The 16,643-nt window shown below is 44.4% G+C and overlaps 1 protein-coding gene across 1 annotated transcript in view; it reads right to left on the bottom strand.

Annotated features, from left to right (window-relative positions):
- The window catches only part of LOC146797410 (uncharacterized), a 122,991-nt gene extending 110,672 nt beyond the window's left edge, over window positions 1-12,319 (bottom strand). The window contains exon 1 of the mRNA XM_085627552.1: window positions 12,200-12,319. The gene's annotated coding sequence lies outside the window, so the exon portion shown is untranslated. The remainder of the gene's footprint in view (window positions 1-12,199) is intronic.
- Between the last annotated feature and the right edge of the window lie 4,324 nt (window positions 12,320-16,643).

Genomic DNA, 16,643 nt, shown 5'->3' with positions numbered 1-16,643 from the left:
AGTTGCTTGTTACCTCTTCTTCGTTGCTGGAAATAGATACTATGGGGCAGATTTATGTTTCCTGGCGCATCCCTGCAAATCAGCAGGGATGCGCCAGGAAAGATGCGTCACGAAAGTTTACCCTTGCGCCACAATAGATGCACCGCATTTACAATGCAGCGCATCGTGGTGCAAGGATAAACAGATCCGTGACGCATCTGATGGCGGAAGGTTGGTGCATTGCTGGAGTTGCGTCGCAAACGCGACGCAGCTCCAGCAAGGCTCGGGAGTGCCCTATCGTCACAATGCTGCGTCAATCCTTACGCCTGCTTCAAGCAGGCGCAGGGTTTTGACGCAGCATGGCCGGAAAGGTGACTTAGTGAAATCTTGTAGATTTCACTCAGCCACTTTTCGGAGGCGTTCCTGCGCCGGAATGCCCCCCCCTGTGCAGGTACGCCCCCATGTGGCGCAAGCTTTACAACGTGACGCATCTCCCTAGATGCGTCATGTTGTAAATGGGGCGCAACATGGCGCAGGGTTTACGCCGCCGTTGCGTCACAAAAGTGACGCAACGGCGGCTTAAACGTGGCGCAAGTCCGATATAAATCTGCCCCTGTGATCTTAGTATCATCTGCGCATGACGCCACCGAAAATCCAAAGGAGTGAATGAGCCCGGCCAGTGGCTTGACGTAAAAATGAAAGAGGGTGGGGCTGAGCTAATATTGATTAGTGATCTTTTAAAAAATACTTCTTCCTAAACTCTCGAGTCATTACCTGCATCCTTTTGTATTTTTTCAACATAATTTGCAGAAATTTCAGTGTAATGCTTCTATTTTAATGTGTCTATGTTTAATAATGAAACCAGCTTTCAATTTACTTTAAATAGGTGTTTTTTACTGGACATTTTTCAGGGAAATATGGCCTTTTAAGATAATCATTTTAAATCCATCTTTAAAGGAAGCTGGTTCTTGTTCAGTTCAATAGCATACTATGCATGGGAGAGCATTGTCAATGGAAACACACCGGCAGGCGGGAAACAAACCACAGTGTTGTTGCAGTCAAGGTAAACGTGTGACCACCCATCAGGGCCTGCAGCTGCTCCCAGCATAAATTGTGTGTCCAACTGAAGTCAATTCCAGTTCCTGTGAGGTCTGCCAGTGGGATTTACTTGTGGGGGGTTGTTTAGATTGATTTAGCAATTTGGTAAATAAAAAATTATCGTTTAGCGATGAATGATGACTTGCGCCCCAAATTTGGATAAATACACTTGAGATACTCCCTGCTGGTTTGTAAACAGTGTGCATGTATACTAACAAGCTCTGTGGTTCTCTGACCTTTCTTTGTGTACTTCATAGCTGACAAGTGGCTATAAGTCAAGTTCTGCTGGCTAGTGTTTGTATACACCTCAGGAGGGTAGAATGTGAGGTTAGAAAATGTCCTCTTTGGGAGGAGTTGGTTGTGATGCATGAGATCCTCAGAGGAGGGTGTCCTTTATTTCATCTTATCCTTGCATGCTGGGAAATATTAGGCCATGTTTACGATCTTAAAAGTGACACTACAAGTACAGTAACATACATGCCGTATGGTAAAAAGCAATGGCAGGTTGAAGAAGTCACACACGACATGGAGACTCCCTTGGACATGAAATATGGGTAGCCAGTGATACCAGCTGACACAACTGACCTGTCATTTGGTACCTCTGCTGCCACACTGCTTCCTCTGGTTTCTGGTGTCATGAAGGTCTTTTCAGAACTAGAAACGAAATGGGTCTTGAAGAGCCCCATTTACTTTGTACAGTTTCATCTTCTAGCCCTTTTCATGACCGCAGTAGCAAATAGAAGGCTGTAGATGGGCTGAGGGTTGGACAAGCAGTCAATCCTTCAATGTCATCAGGGATGAAAGGGCACACACTGCAACATGAGTTTAGGTGAACAATATTCTTGTGCCACTTTTTTTGTTGTAGATTTGGAGCGCCTTACATGAGCACTTGGCTGTTATGGCAGTGGTTGATAAAATATACTGTATGGTTAGTGGTAAACATTTAGGGGCAGATTTATGTTAACTGGCGCATCCCTGCATATCAGCAGGGATGCGCCAATTATTATGCGCCACAGCTGCGCCACCATGGATGCGCCGCATTTATAATGCGGCGCACCATGGGGCAAAAATGGCACAGATGCGTGACGCATCTGTGCCGTAAAAGTGTCGCATTGCTGGAGTTGCGTCGCAAGCGCGACGCAGCTCCAGCAATGTTCTGGGGGGCCCTATCTGTAAATGCTGCGTCAATCCTTACGCCTGCTTCAAGCAGGCGCAGGGTTTTGACGCAGCATGGGCCTAAAAGTGACTGAGTGAAATCTTGTAGATTTCACTCAGCCACTTTTAGGAGGCGTTCCTGCGCCGGAACGCCCCCACCTGCCCTGGAACGCCTACATGTGGCGCAGGGCTTTACAACGTGACGCATCTCCCAGATGCGTCACGTTGTAAATACCCCGCACCATGGCGCAGGATTTGCGCCGCTGCTGCGTCACAAAAGTGACGCATCGGCGGCGCAAAAGTGGCGCAAGTGCAACATAAATCTGCCCCTTGGTGCCCACCATTTTATGTCCTTGTTTAACATAGTTTGTGGTTTCCCAAAGACCCACAACATTCCTATAGGAGTGAAAGTCCCCAAGATCATGTGCAACTGGCCTGCCTCCCATTTTCTTTGTGTCTCTTGACTTTTCTCCTGTGTTTTTATTATTTGGCAACAGTCCCTGGGGCCCCTAACACCTAGGGACCCTTCAAAACTGCATAATAGCACACCCTTGGTGAACCGGCAGAGGGCAGACCTCCATTGCACTCCCCTTTGATGGTCTAAGGGAGAAACCAACTGTTACTCCCCCGGTCTGTGCACTGGTGGTAGTATCTGATTATGAGTGTTTGGGGTTCCTTTACCTTTTCCAATGCAGATATGTCGGAGCTTCACAAACAATCAATCAGGAGTTTGTATAGTGCCGCTACTCACCCGTGAGAGTCTCAAGGTGCTGAGGGGGGCGGGGGGGCTGCTGATCCGTCTGGGCGTGGAGGTTCATTCTAAGAGCCAGGTCTTGAGATATTTCCTGAATTGGGTCAGCGATGGGGATTGCCTGAGGTGCAGGGGCAGGGTGTTCCAGGTCTTGGCGGCGAGGCAGGAGAAGAACCTTCCTCCGGTTCTGGTCTTGTTGTTCCATGGGACAGTAGCCAGGGCAAGGTGGGCGGAGCGAAGTTGTCTGGCGGGTACGTGTACGTGGAATGAGAGGCAATGGTTCAGATATGCGGTCCTACATTATGGAGAGTTTTGTAGGAATGTGTGAGGAGCTTGTAGGTGATTCTCTTGTTGACTGGGAGCCAGTCGAAGGTGTTCTGTGATGTGGCTGTGCCGAGGGATGTTGTGGACCAGTCTGGCTGAGGCATTTTGAACGGTCTGTAGTTTCCTGAGCTGTTTCTGGGTGACGCCGGCGTTGATTGTGTTGCTGTAGTCGAGTCTACTGATGATAAGTGTGTGGGTGACCATCTTTCAGAATACTGTGGGGATCCATCGGAATGTCTTTCTAGCCGGCGGAGTGAGTGGAAGCAGGATGAGGATACGGCGTTGATCTGGCGGTTCACTGTGAACGAGGAGTCCAGTATGATGCCGAGGTTACGTGTGTGGTCCATAGGGGTGGGAGGGGTTCCCAGCGCAGCAGGCCACCAGGAGTCATCCCCGGCTGAGTGTGCAGGTCGCAGGATGAGTACTTTGGTCTTGTCAGAGTTGAGCTTGAGGCAGCTATCTTTCATCCAGGTGGCAACGGCCTTCAATCCACTGTGAAAGTTGATTCTGGCGGCTGTATGTTCATTGGTGAGACCTGGTGTTCTCCTTTGCATGTGGCAGCTCTCTGGTACTTAAGATCCAAAATACTGAAGTCCTTATTTTCGAAAAGCATATCGTATGGACAACTGAATGGTGGCATGGCTCCCTATGTTCCCTACTGTGTCCTGCCGAACACTGCAGAAGCATGGGAATCATATTTGATTTCACACTCAATTTTGAAAAACAACCAACTCTTACAATATCTTTTTTTTATTTTTTAGCATCGTCAAAGCACAATTTGGTCCAAGTTCTTCTAATATAAAGGCAGGACTATTGTAATTCATTACTGTTTGTCTTACAGTCCTATTTCATGCATACAGTGCATTTAGCACTAAATGCTGCAGCACAGACCATCTTAGGACTAAGAAGAAGCACATCAATCTCCAACCGCTTGAGATAATTACGCTGGGTACCAATCGCCTGAGCAGCATCTTTAAAGCACACCAACTCTGTCACAAAACACTGCAGGGCAGATTTATCAATATTTCATGCAACACAACACAGCGAAACACCTTGCTGCACTGTGCTGCATGAAACTGAGAGGGTAGGGACGTGACACATTTAACATTATATCAGGCATTCTTGTCTTCTTGTGCTGGTGCCGTTTTTGGTTGCCTAGCACCAATGCAGGCTTACAAGAAGAAATAAAGATATTTCTCCCTGTATGTCTCCCCTGGGAAGGCTTAGCATTTTGACACATTCCCAGGACTACCACAAATGGTAAATCTGAGTATGAGCCGAAATCAATGGGTAGATGTGTGGGAACACCGACGTTCCACCCAGGGAACATCTCCCTGGGGCAAAGTAGTGCAAGACAGCGACTTTGTTACTCCAGATTTACCAAGCACCACAGGGCCACACAATGTGGCTTTGCATGGCTTGGTAAATCTGACTACAGTGTTGCTTTGCCCTTGGGTTAGCTTGCATGATGCAAGGGCAAGCAACACTTTGATAAATCTGGCTCTGCACTTCACAACATCATGCTCTTACATGGTTCGCAAGATTTGTAGGTACTCTTTCTATGTCTTCTGTGATCAAAGACTCAATACTTGGTTGAAACGTTGAAATTTAAAAAAGGTGATATTTTGGGATTGCTCTCTGTTCTGACAGCCAAGGCATGGAACGTGATGCCCATCTCCCACCCGGCCCAATCTAACTTTGCCAACTTTAAAAACGAGTTAAAAAACAATCTTTTAACAAATAATGATCTTTCTGTTCTCCTGTTTTGTGTTGGGTAGTATAGCTGGGAAGTGACTGAATACGTCTGTTCGAGGTATTGTGCACTAAACAAATTTTCCATTCATTCATTCACACTAATATATATAATTATGGGACAGTTGTACTAAGATACCGGTTGTAAAAAGTGCTTGCAAATTGTGACTCTTTTTGTGGAAAAATCATTTTTTGTGAACCGACATATATACTAATAGATCACCTAGCAAAATACCAAATTGTAGTGAGGCATAGACCAACTTGAGAAATGAATATTAATTTAGCATTTTGCAATGTGTGACTCAGTATGACATGTCTACAATCACAGCAGGGTGGACTGAGGGTGCCATAAGAAAACCATCTCTGTAACAGCTTTTATAAAATGATTTTTTTTGTAAAGCAGCCCCATTTCCTTAAAATTGCAAAGGAGAAGGGGTTGGAAGGGAACACCTTCTCTCTTGCTAATGAATTAGCACCCCAACTTGGGAGTCTATAACTTAAATTGATTTGCAAACCATTGATGCATAGTGCCCCGCATTGCAATTTGAAAGGGGCGCTCACAACACATCCCTTCCAAATTAAGATTGAATATCTATTCAAAAACCCATTTTAGGAGTTGGTGAAACTTTACTAACTCCTAAAATGGGTTTAGTACATTGAAAATCACGTTTTAGCAGGTGCAAGCACTCAGATTCTGCTATTTGGAGATTGTAACCAATAATAAGTTTTTTGCACATCTGGCCTCAAGTGTTATTCTCATCCAGATGTTAGTAAAGGAATGTTCAGCAGTGGGATGCCAATTATTTTATCTTTATTATTATTAAAAGTCATTCCCACACTGTGACCACAATATTAGAAGCTGGGTTGCAAAACAGTGCAGTTCTCGGCAAGTAGATTTTGCGCGGTATTCCGTCAGGCATTAAATATCCTGTAGTGTGTTTACAGTATTGGATTAGAGGTACTAGTTTATTGCATTCTCCTCATGTAATTATTAACCACAAAAGGATATGGCAGAATATCAAATATAAGGAATCTTTACAGCTGGTGTAAGCCAGGTATATTGCCACACTCATTGTCTTCCAAGCATACATTTTGAATATTTGCTTCCACACAGTGCAAATAGGCTCCTAAATCTAGGAATATAGCACGTTACAACGGGTGCTACTGCCACGCAGTAGGTAACAACGCGGTTGTTACAATGACCGCGTTGTTGTTAGAACGCGTGGCATTACATCGCAAGTCATTTCAACGACTTGCGCTAGGTGGTGCCCTAGATTTAGGAATATTATAAATTATTATTCCTACTCCAGTTAGCGCAACAGCAGGGAAGGTGTTGGATTTAAAATCCAACACATTCCCTGGTGTTGCACACCACCTAGCGCAAGTCGTTGAAACGTCTTGCAATGTAATGCCACGCGTGGTAACAAACGCAGTCGTTGTAACGATCGCATTGTTACCTACCTGCATGGTTATAGCAGCTTTGTAAACGCTGTTTCCAAATCTAGTCAAGAAACCACAAAAAAGTACTAGAGAATATACCAGCACATAACAAAATTGTAACAGGCCCTCAACTCTCCTTGCATGGGAGCATTTTAGAAGTACCCATCACCTACTCTACAGATCCTCTCATAGGGGCAGTATTTATTTTCTTTATTTATTTTAAAAGTTTTATATAGCGCGACGATGATCCATGCGGGTATCAGAGCGTTTACACATGTTCAGAGAGCAGAGACGTATGGAAGCAAATAAGGTTCCCAAGGTATGGGAGAGATCGGCACAAAGTATATATACAAATGGATATAGTAGCACTGTAATGGTATATTTCCCTCTCCAAAATCCCACAGGCTATTTTACAAGTAGTGAATAATAAAATTGTATCTTGCTCCAACAATCTTATCGGGCACAATCATGTGTGTTGGCTAGATAGCTATTGTGTTACGTAGCAATCTAGGGGACCCTAAACTATCCAGAACCATTATAATGTGATGACAAATATATAAAGACCTGAGATAAATGTAAACCATAAAATATAGCAATCACTGAGGGACATTACGCAGTATTAATTATATCCATGTGTGATGGCATGCACAAGAGTGGTGTAACATGGCCCCCACAGCGGGGGGGGGGGGCTCCAAGCTCCAGGCCCCCGCCAGCACAGTACCTCGACTGGAGAGCTTCAGATTGAGTACGTAGGGGGGCACTCCATGTACCTTGCAGGGGGTTCTCCTCAACGTTCGTTACGCCACTGATGCATAACATCAAGGGGCATATTATCAAGAAACTGCGTTAAAATTATCACCGCTTTAGCGGCAGAAAACTACAGCTAAAGCGGTGATAATGGGCTTGGTAATATGCCCTTGAGAATTCCCATAGAAGCTCATGTTCTGTTGTCAACATGGGCTTCTATTGGAATTTTTCTGCGGCATATTATCAAGCCCATTATCTCCGCTCTAGCGGCAGTTTTCTGCCACTAAAGCGGCGATAATTTTAACACGGTGCTTGATAATATGCCCTTAAATTTGTCACATTGCAGACCTTATCCCTCATTTAGAGACACGCATACCTATATAGTTGACTATTTTCAGCACCTATTCAAGTCAAGAGCATTCATCAAGTTCATTCAGCAATGTTTTGTAATCATTAAAACCAAGTGTGCTCAGGCTTCATCAAGAATACTCATTGGTTAGTATCTATATAGACAAAGACATGCAACATCATCGGTATGCTTCTAAAAATAGGAAGAGACAATAATCAAAGATTAACATGATGAAAATTGTAAGACTGAATTACAACCCCAATTGCCAGTATGAATGCATTTTAGTTCCATTAGCATTTGCAATAAGGATTGTAAAAACTAGAATTTGTCCCTCAAAAAAACACAACTGAGTTGTTTTTACATACTATAGATAAAAACAAAATTATTTTTTCCAAAATCTGGCCGCCTATCTGGAAAACATTCATGAATCAAAAATCTCAAAGGTGTGCAAATAGGACATCAAATCGTATTATTCTGCCCAAGATCATTGGACAGTCACCTGCAGCCCTCTGTATACTTGGTAAATAGCTATAATCCATTATAGCAGGTAGTTTCAGATTACGATTTCTTATAGTTTTTTTTGAAACACCACTTTAAGCCTTTCCCTCCAAAGTCGAGCAGCACAATCCATTCTGACATAGATGGGTATGCATGTTGTATCTCGGCATCATGACGTCACCGTGTATGCTTTGCTTGAGAGTAATTTTAATACACTGGAGTAATCATATTAAATTCTTTCTTACTCTTTGATGTGGAATTACCAACAATTAAGAGTAAATTGTGATGGGGAAATTAGCAGAGGCTGCTTGCACTGCTGTTTGTGTTGTTTTGCATTTATTGCTATTTTCTCTGCGCAACATGCATGCTCACATTCACGCAAGGGTGCATTTTATGCTAAGAAACTAGTGCTAAAAGCTGGGTGTAAATTGGGGGGGGGAAATCCTACTTGAAGAGCGCATTTAGTGAGTGCGAGCTATTCATGTTCCTTTGCATTTAGCACTATTTCTTAGTACAAAATTCATCCTTAGACACAAGGTGGCATTTTTGCTGAAAATAGCCCTACTTGCAGAATTACACTTCTCACCTAATTCCTCATAATCTAGCGGAATTTGGTAATTCCACATGACTGCGCTACACTGAATTAAGCAATTTACGCCCACCCATAGCGTGTACTCATTCTTAGCATCATTATGGAATATCGTCATGGCATCCAGAAGATAACTACTCTGGTGGTGGAAGCGTGAGTCCTCTCATTATGGTCCTCCATCGTAACCATCATTGGAGACTCGATCACAAATATTGCACTTCCCACTTTATTATCATGGGTCAAAATATGCCCAACCAAACTTTGGGACCAGTCATTATGGAAACTTAATTCATAGATAATATTTCAACCAGGCCAGAGGGTGTATATGAAAATAATTTCATAATGATTTCATAATTAGATTTTATAACGAATATACAAATAGAGGGGAAAGAAGAAAAAAGTGTCTTCTTTTTTCTCAAAGCAGGCAAGGTGTCCAGAAGCACCCCTAGAATGCACCCGTGTAGCTTCATCAATGTCCACCATGTATATCAAAAGGCAGTTACAGTAGCCTTCACATCTGACTTCAGACTAATTACTATCTTATTTGGTTAGAGGAATTTCTAGCTTATACACAGCCATTCCACAGAATCATTCAAACCATCTAGGGCAGTATGAAGTCTAAATATCCAATTCTGCTCAAATCTGACAATTTATTTTCAGAAATAGGAGTCATTTTTTGCAGTACAGTCCACTTCAAACACTCTGCGGGATGTCCCAACACCGTAAAGCTTGGGTTTCATTTCACTCTACAATTGTGAAAATAGTGGGCGTAGCCATCGCTTGTTTTGAAGACTAAAGCGTAAATTTCCAAGGACCTTTAATGATATCAGAAGAGAACTGCCCTTGTTCTGGGTCCACTAGGTGTGGACTAATAGTGTGCAAAAGTTTTTATCGCACGACTGAAGTGTTTCATAGGATACAATTATTTACATACTTTTTCCCCTCAAATCTGATAACATTTCCTTGCAAGTGCTAGCGCCATTAAAAATGCATGTGCCATGTACTCACAAATACACTTTAGAGACATATTTCTCATAACTTCGAAATCAAACTAATGATGATGGGCTTTGTTCTCCTCAAAACATCTTAAAAGAGACACACGAAGGTCCTTTTGAGTTTGGACGACATAGTCGTCAAAACGTGACGGGTATCATGTCCACTGCATTACAAGTGCCATTGGCTCTAATACACTTATAATACGGTTGACGGAACATCAGCACATTTGTGATGGAGCTTCCCGTGCACTCAACTCTATATAAAGGCCAAAGTCTTCATATTTACATGAAAACTTTAACTACTGGAAATTGTGATTTTTGCAACAATTATTGAAAGTTTGAGAAAGGACCACCAGTGTAGTGTAGAAGGCCATTCAAAGCAATTTCACTATTATGGCAAGTAAAAGAGATGTTAAAAAAACCTCCATGGTAATTATAAATAAAAATATAATAAAAGTCAAGTACACGATAATCCCCAAACCAACACTGCCCAATTATTAGTTCACACCCACAAAGCACAGGTATGCAAATATTTATCAGGTTATTCTGAAATATTGTGGGTATAGTTGTCCAGACCTAATGTTTCACAATGGATGTTGCATATTTTAACCTGCGGAAACTGGATGATTGGTAGAAAAAAGCTACCCTGATTCGTCGAATTAGGATATCAGTAGCTTTCCCAAATGGAAATGTTATGTCTGCGTGCATTACGGACTTTTCAATAGATGTTAGGGCTGGGAAGGGAAAAGGGCGAGAAAGATATTTTAATGGGGTATGCTCAGTGGTTAATTTGTAAAAAAAAATAAGTGCCGGGGCTCTACTCAGGCGGCAGGTTGCACAGCCCATTTCTCCTGCCAGCACCGCCTAAACAGCACGAAATACTAACCATAAAAGTGGGGAGCAGATGTGGCGTAATGGCAGAACTGCCGACTTCGAAGCTGGGGAACCAGGTTCGAGTCTCGGCGTTGGCTCAACATACTGTAATTCTGGGAAAATCTCTTAATCTCCACACAAATTAATGTGTCCTTAAGTGGTGCTCTTGAAAAGCACTGGTGTTGAGCACTGGAAACCACCGGCTCAAATTATGCACTGTTTATGCTACGACCATGCAAATTCATGTGAACACCCACAAATTGTAAACAAAATGCAACATCACACATCTCGCCCAGGAAGCAGAGAGAAAGACAGCAATGCAGAAGAAAGCAGCAAGTGTGGGTTCATGGGAAACGAGAAAGGGGCGCACGGATTTTCCACATTTCAATAGGCTTCTCCGCATAGAAAAATCTTTTGGAACAAAGCTTTAATAAAATCGAAGAAGCACATCAACCCTAAAAAAACTGGACCATTGTTCACCTCCAACCATCAGTCATTCTTAGGTTGAGGGTTACCAGGTGTACTCCTGAGAGGCTACAAAAGTTGTAGATATCCAGGACTTACACCTGGGCTCTTTATGAGTAAGGACAAGCAGTGTTTAATACCAGCAAGAATAGACGTAGGTGCATTTCTGCTGTTTCTGGGCGCCTTACTCATCAAGCCAGGAAAGCTCTTGTCTGTATTAGCAGTAAAGAGGAGGACAAAACCCAGAAACGAAAGGTAATCAAAACAAAGCTTCTGAGATGTTACTCAGCACGCGCCAAATGTGCCTGTTACCTTAAACAATCTTAGAAATTGAAAAATAAACTTTATTTAATTAAGGATTCATGCCTTTCTAACAATGGGATGGACTTTCACTGCCTACAAAAGACACCATGTTTGCAGGAAACAGGCAGCAGGGCTAATTAATTTATTCATACTTTTAAATTTATTGAAGCGTTATTGGACACTGTGGGCTTGAAGACTATAGTGTTCATGTCCTCCTGATCTCACCCATCCTAGGCAATGAGCATCTCCACCGCCTCTCCCTGCGTCATCCCCCCACACTGACCATAGTGTAACGAAGTTAGCAGTCTAGCAGTTGGGGGGCGGAGCGAGTAGGGTGGAGGGGAAGAGGAGGAGTCATGAGAGGAGGGGCAGTTAGAGTAGGGACAGTGTTGAGGTTGGATGTGTGGAATAAAGCTCCCATTATATATATACACGAAGTGTCTGTGGTCCTTTGTAGCGGGATGCTACAACTGGCGACGAGGGTGGGATGACCAAGCCCCACTGACCACAGAGCTCCAGAGATTGTGGAGGAGCTGAGAGCGGCCACAGGAATGAGTGTGGACCTGCCTGAAGGGAGGAAGCCGATCGCGCCGAAACGCGACTCACGCTGAAAGCGTGTGCTTTGGATGACGCTGGTGAGTGCAGAAGTCGGGAGCCCACCCCGACCCTGCCGTGCGCCCAAGAGTGAAGAGAGAAGTGCCCCAATACTGGAGACGCTGTCCCCGAAGGCCCGCCAGCGAGCGTCGTTGAGCGCGTTGAAGTCAAGCTGGAAAGCTCGTTGATGCCGGCAGATCTCACGCCCGATGCGTGAGTTTTGGCACGCTGTCGCGAGGGAAAAGTGGGAAGCTGCAGAATAAGGCGGGAGCCCACCCCGACCTCACCTGATAGCTGTTGCCGCTGAGGAAAAGCAGGGCCTGAGGAGTGCCACCCTTGAAGCTGCCCGCCGGTGAGTCCAGCATGGAAAGGACTGAATGAGCCAGGAGAGAAAGCCTTGTGCGTGTGTAGTGACGGCGGCCATCTTGGAGTCAGGCGGCTTTCAAGACAGACCCCTTGAGTGTTACAGAGCGGCCATCTTTAAGTCAGGCACCAGCAAATAAGCAAGCCTTGTCAAGTGCAATTAAAACAAGCATTGGCGGGGAGACGTCAAACAAGCATTGTTAAGTGCAAACAAACAAGCATTATCAAGCGCAAATAAACAAGCATTGGCAAGAAGAAGCAAACAAGCATTGTTAAGTGCAAACAAACAAGCATTGGCAAGCGCAAATAAACAAGCATTGGCAAGAAGAAGCAAACAAGCATTGTTAAGTGCAAACAAACAAGCATTGTCAAGCGCAAATAAACAAGCATTGGCAAGAAGAAGTAAACAAGCATTGTTGAGTGCAAATAAACAAGCATTGTCAAGTACAAATAAGCAAGCATTGACGTGAACAGATAAAGACACGGGCACCTACATAAGGGTGAGAATAAACAAACGACATTATGGCGACTCCTACTGTTGTGGGAGGATCACATCTGCGAGCCCCGGAACCCCTGACAGTGACCACAGGAGGGAGCATGGGCCCCAAGTGGCAAGAATGGTTGGAAGAGTTCGAAGATTATATTGAGGGATCCAAGGTGACGGAAGACAAAGGGAAGCTAATTGCCCTCCGCAACTTGGCAGGCTGGGAAATAAGCAAAATCATCAAGGATCTTTCGCCTGCTGAAACGGGGACGTATGACAAAGTGCGTGAGGCACTTAACAAAAAGTTCCTTCATAAAAGAAACGTAGATTATGAGCGCCATGCATTCCACCAAGCACGCCAAGGGAAGGAGGAAGCAATGAGTGCATTCATCACCCGGTTACGACGGCTGTCGAGATACTGCGAGTTTGAAACCTTCTCGCCTGACGCTGCCATCAAATCGCAAATCATAACCGGTTGCCATTCAGAAACACTCAGGAGACGGCTACTGAGGAAACCCCACGAATTAGAAGAGATTGAAGAATTGACCCGCATATATGACCAAGCGAAGGAACACGCTGCCACCATTGAAACAGGCCACAACGTCAGTCATGAGCAAGCGCACCGTGTTCAAGACCGACCTCGTAGCAGAAGGAAGTATTCGCGGGAGAATAAATGGAGACAGAGACCGTCGTCTCACCAACGACGCCCGGAGTACAGGAGAAGGGAAACAGGGCGAAGGGATCAAAAGCCAGAAAGGACTGGCCGATGTTATCGGTGTGGTTATGATTATCCCCATACGGACACCTGTCCGGCCATGGGTCAGCGATGCAGGAAATGTGGGCGATCCAATCACTTCGAAGCCATGTGTGGGGACTATCACAAAGAAAGGCGAGGCGAGACAATGAGATCGTCCCGCTCTGACATCCCTGAGAGCCCAGGTGGTCCCCAGGTTCATCACATTCCAGCCGGGAATCACGCAGGTCACGTTGGGGACGCAGATCCCCATCTCGGGACTCGAGATCATCTTCCTCCAAAGACTCGACCTACACTGTGGAACACTTGAACCTGATTGCGGACCCTGATCAACTAAAAAAATATCCACGTCTAGATATTAGAGTGGGGAATCATGACACCAAATTTATATGGGATAGCGGAGCCTCGCTGAACTATATTCCAGTTACGGAACACGAGAAAATGGTCCCGAAACCCCCACTAACTTTTGCACCGGTCCGCGTCTTTACGTGGATGTCCAAAAAACCGGTCCCCTGTCTGGGTAAATTCCACACAACTCTCACCCATGACGACATCACTGTACCGGCGGTCATACATGTCATCAAGGGGCCTGACGCCGACTGCCTACTTAGCCTCCCCACTGCGGAGCGTCTTCATCTGGTGGAAGTCTTATTCACAGTCAACGACAATAAGAACTGTGTCAGCAAGTTTCCCAAATTACTTCCCAAACAGGGGAAGGCGGAGAACCCGGCTGAATTCATGCCCTGCCACCCTCTACCGTCGTCAGAATGCAAAATATCGATTGCTGAGGAGTATCTCTGTCAGTTGACCAGCAAAAGCAATCCACCGGCACCATTACAAATGACCACCCTACCCAGGATGACCACCCTACCCAGTGGAGTGTGGCAAGAAGTTGCCATGGACTTCTATGGACCGCTGCAGTCTGGAAACTATGTGGTTGCCATAATTGACGAATATTCACGATTTCCCATCGCTCAAATAATATCGTCTACAAGCGCCTCCTGCACTCTCAAAGTGCTATATGAGACATTCGCAACATGGGGTGTCCCCAAGGAAGTCAAAACAGACAATGGGCCCCCATTCAATGGACACGAATTCAGTGCTTTTGCGAAATACATGGACTTTGAGCACAGAAAAGTCACACCGCTCTGGCCACAAGCGAATGGCACCATTGAGAGATTTATGGCTACGATTAAAAAGACATTTCAGCAAGACACTGCTGTGAAGAGAGAACTGCAGGCAGCTCTGAATGAGGCTCGAAGAGCCTACAGGACAACTCCCCACTCAACCACCGGACAATGCCCTGCGACCCTCATGCTAGGGCGGCCAGTGAGAAATCGTATCCCGACAGGGGAAGGTGCTCTGCAAGCGGTATCACCAAATTACATGCACCAGGAAATAGCTGTGACTGCCAAGCATAACAAGGACAGAATGAAATCGTATGCCGATGCCAAGAGGAGGGCGAGGTCTCCATCTTTGCATGAAAGGGATCATGTTTTCATTAAACAGGAGCAGCAGAGAAAGACTGATTCCCGATTCCGTGACGAGCCATTATTAACTATACAGCAGAAGGGCACGATGCTGACGACGGAATCTGAACAATGCAGAATCACCAGGAACATCTCCCACTTCAAGAGGTGTCCGCGAGACATAAAAGGACCGGGGGTGAGCCCGACTGACACTCCCGCACTTGAAGAACCTGATCCTAGTGATACAGGAGGCAGAGGTCAGCAGAGTGAGTCCGTGCTGAGCATGTCCACTGAGAACACGTCGTTGCGGCCATGTCGCGATATTCAGCCACCAAAGAGACTAATTGTAGAGATGGACTGAAGCACTATTGTTTGTTTGTTTTATCAAGAAAAGGGGAGATGTAACGAAGTTAGCAGTCTAGCAGTTGGGGGGCGGAGCGAGTAGGGTGGAGGGGAAGAGGAGGAGTCATGAGAGGAGGGGCAGTTAGAGTAGGGACAGTGTCGAGGTTGGATGTGTGGAATAAAGCTCCCATTATATATATACACAAAGTGTCTGTGGTCCTTTGTAGCGCGATGCTACACATAGAAGGCCTGGAAAGAACAGTGAACGGGGCCAGCTTCTAAGTGTCCCCATTGGCTGAGCCAGTTTCAGCATTCCACACAGAGTGCCACTGTAATTAAAAAAACATGGACGAACCTGGATGCAAACATGGTGGGAAAACATTCCTCGGTAATTGAATGTACAGTTAGCTCTAAATTTGCATTTACATTTGCATTTTTGTAAATTTATGCGCAGATAAACATTAGCTGACTCACCTTAGGAGCTCCTCTAATGGAACGTAGACACTGAAGGGTACAGTGGCAGTTTTAGTAAGCAGAAGACTCTGCAAACACTCTCATGTAAATGAGAGAGAGGAACTGGTAGGAATATTTCGTTTCTCTATGGACTGGTAAAATGAAAGACCCCGACACATGTAGGACATTTCATTCTTTGCTCCTGTTACAGATTACACTGGACGCAATACTCACTACTACTTACATCAGTCGATTTCTCAAGTTTTGTTGTAACCATGGAAGACACAAACTTTGTAATTAGTTTGAGGCCTGGACTCTCTACATACATAATATGGGCCTACCCTAGTGTAATGTGTTATATTACCACTTCTATTTTGGGTAGGCATTACTTTCCACTGCTAATAGATACTTACCATAGTCTATAGCTTCCTGCTATCTTTTCCTCACACTTAGAATTTCCATCAAATCATTCCTTACAACAAATGATACTATATACATATATATATATGTGTATATATATATATATATATATATATATATATATATATATATATATATATATATATATATATATAAATATATATATATATATATAAATTCACTGAAAAAACCATAGGTTTCACACATGTTATAGTTAGCGGAAATTTTACTGATAAAAAACCAATGAAATTGCCCCGTTATAGTTAGTGCTGGCAACTATAACTCACGCGACCGCAATCCTCTGCTGATGCTAATACTGTATTTAGACACTTATTTGCCCATGTCTTCTTCCATACATTTTTAGCTATACATATATTACAAATATTTTTTTTTATAAAGACACATATGTCATCAGCAGAAGATTGCGGTCGCGTGAGTTATAGTTG

Source organism: Triturus cristatus, chromosome 9, assembly GCF_964204655.1.
Source record: "Triturus cristatus chromosome 9, aTriCri1.1, whole genome shotgun sequence".
NCBI classification, from domain to species: Eukaryota; Metazoa; Chordata; class Amphibia; order Caudata; family Salamandridae; genus Triturus; species Triturus cristatus.
Note: the sequence above shows the minus strand (reverse complement) of the source record. Positions and strands in the feature narration are given on the sequence as shown.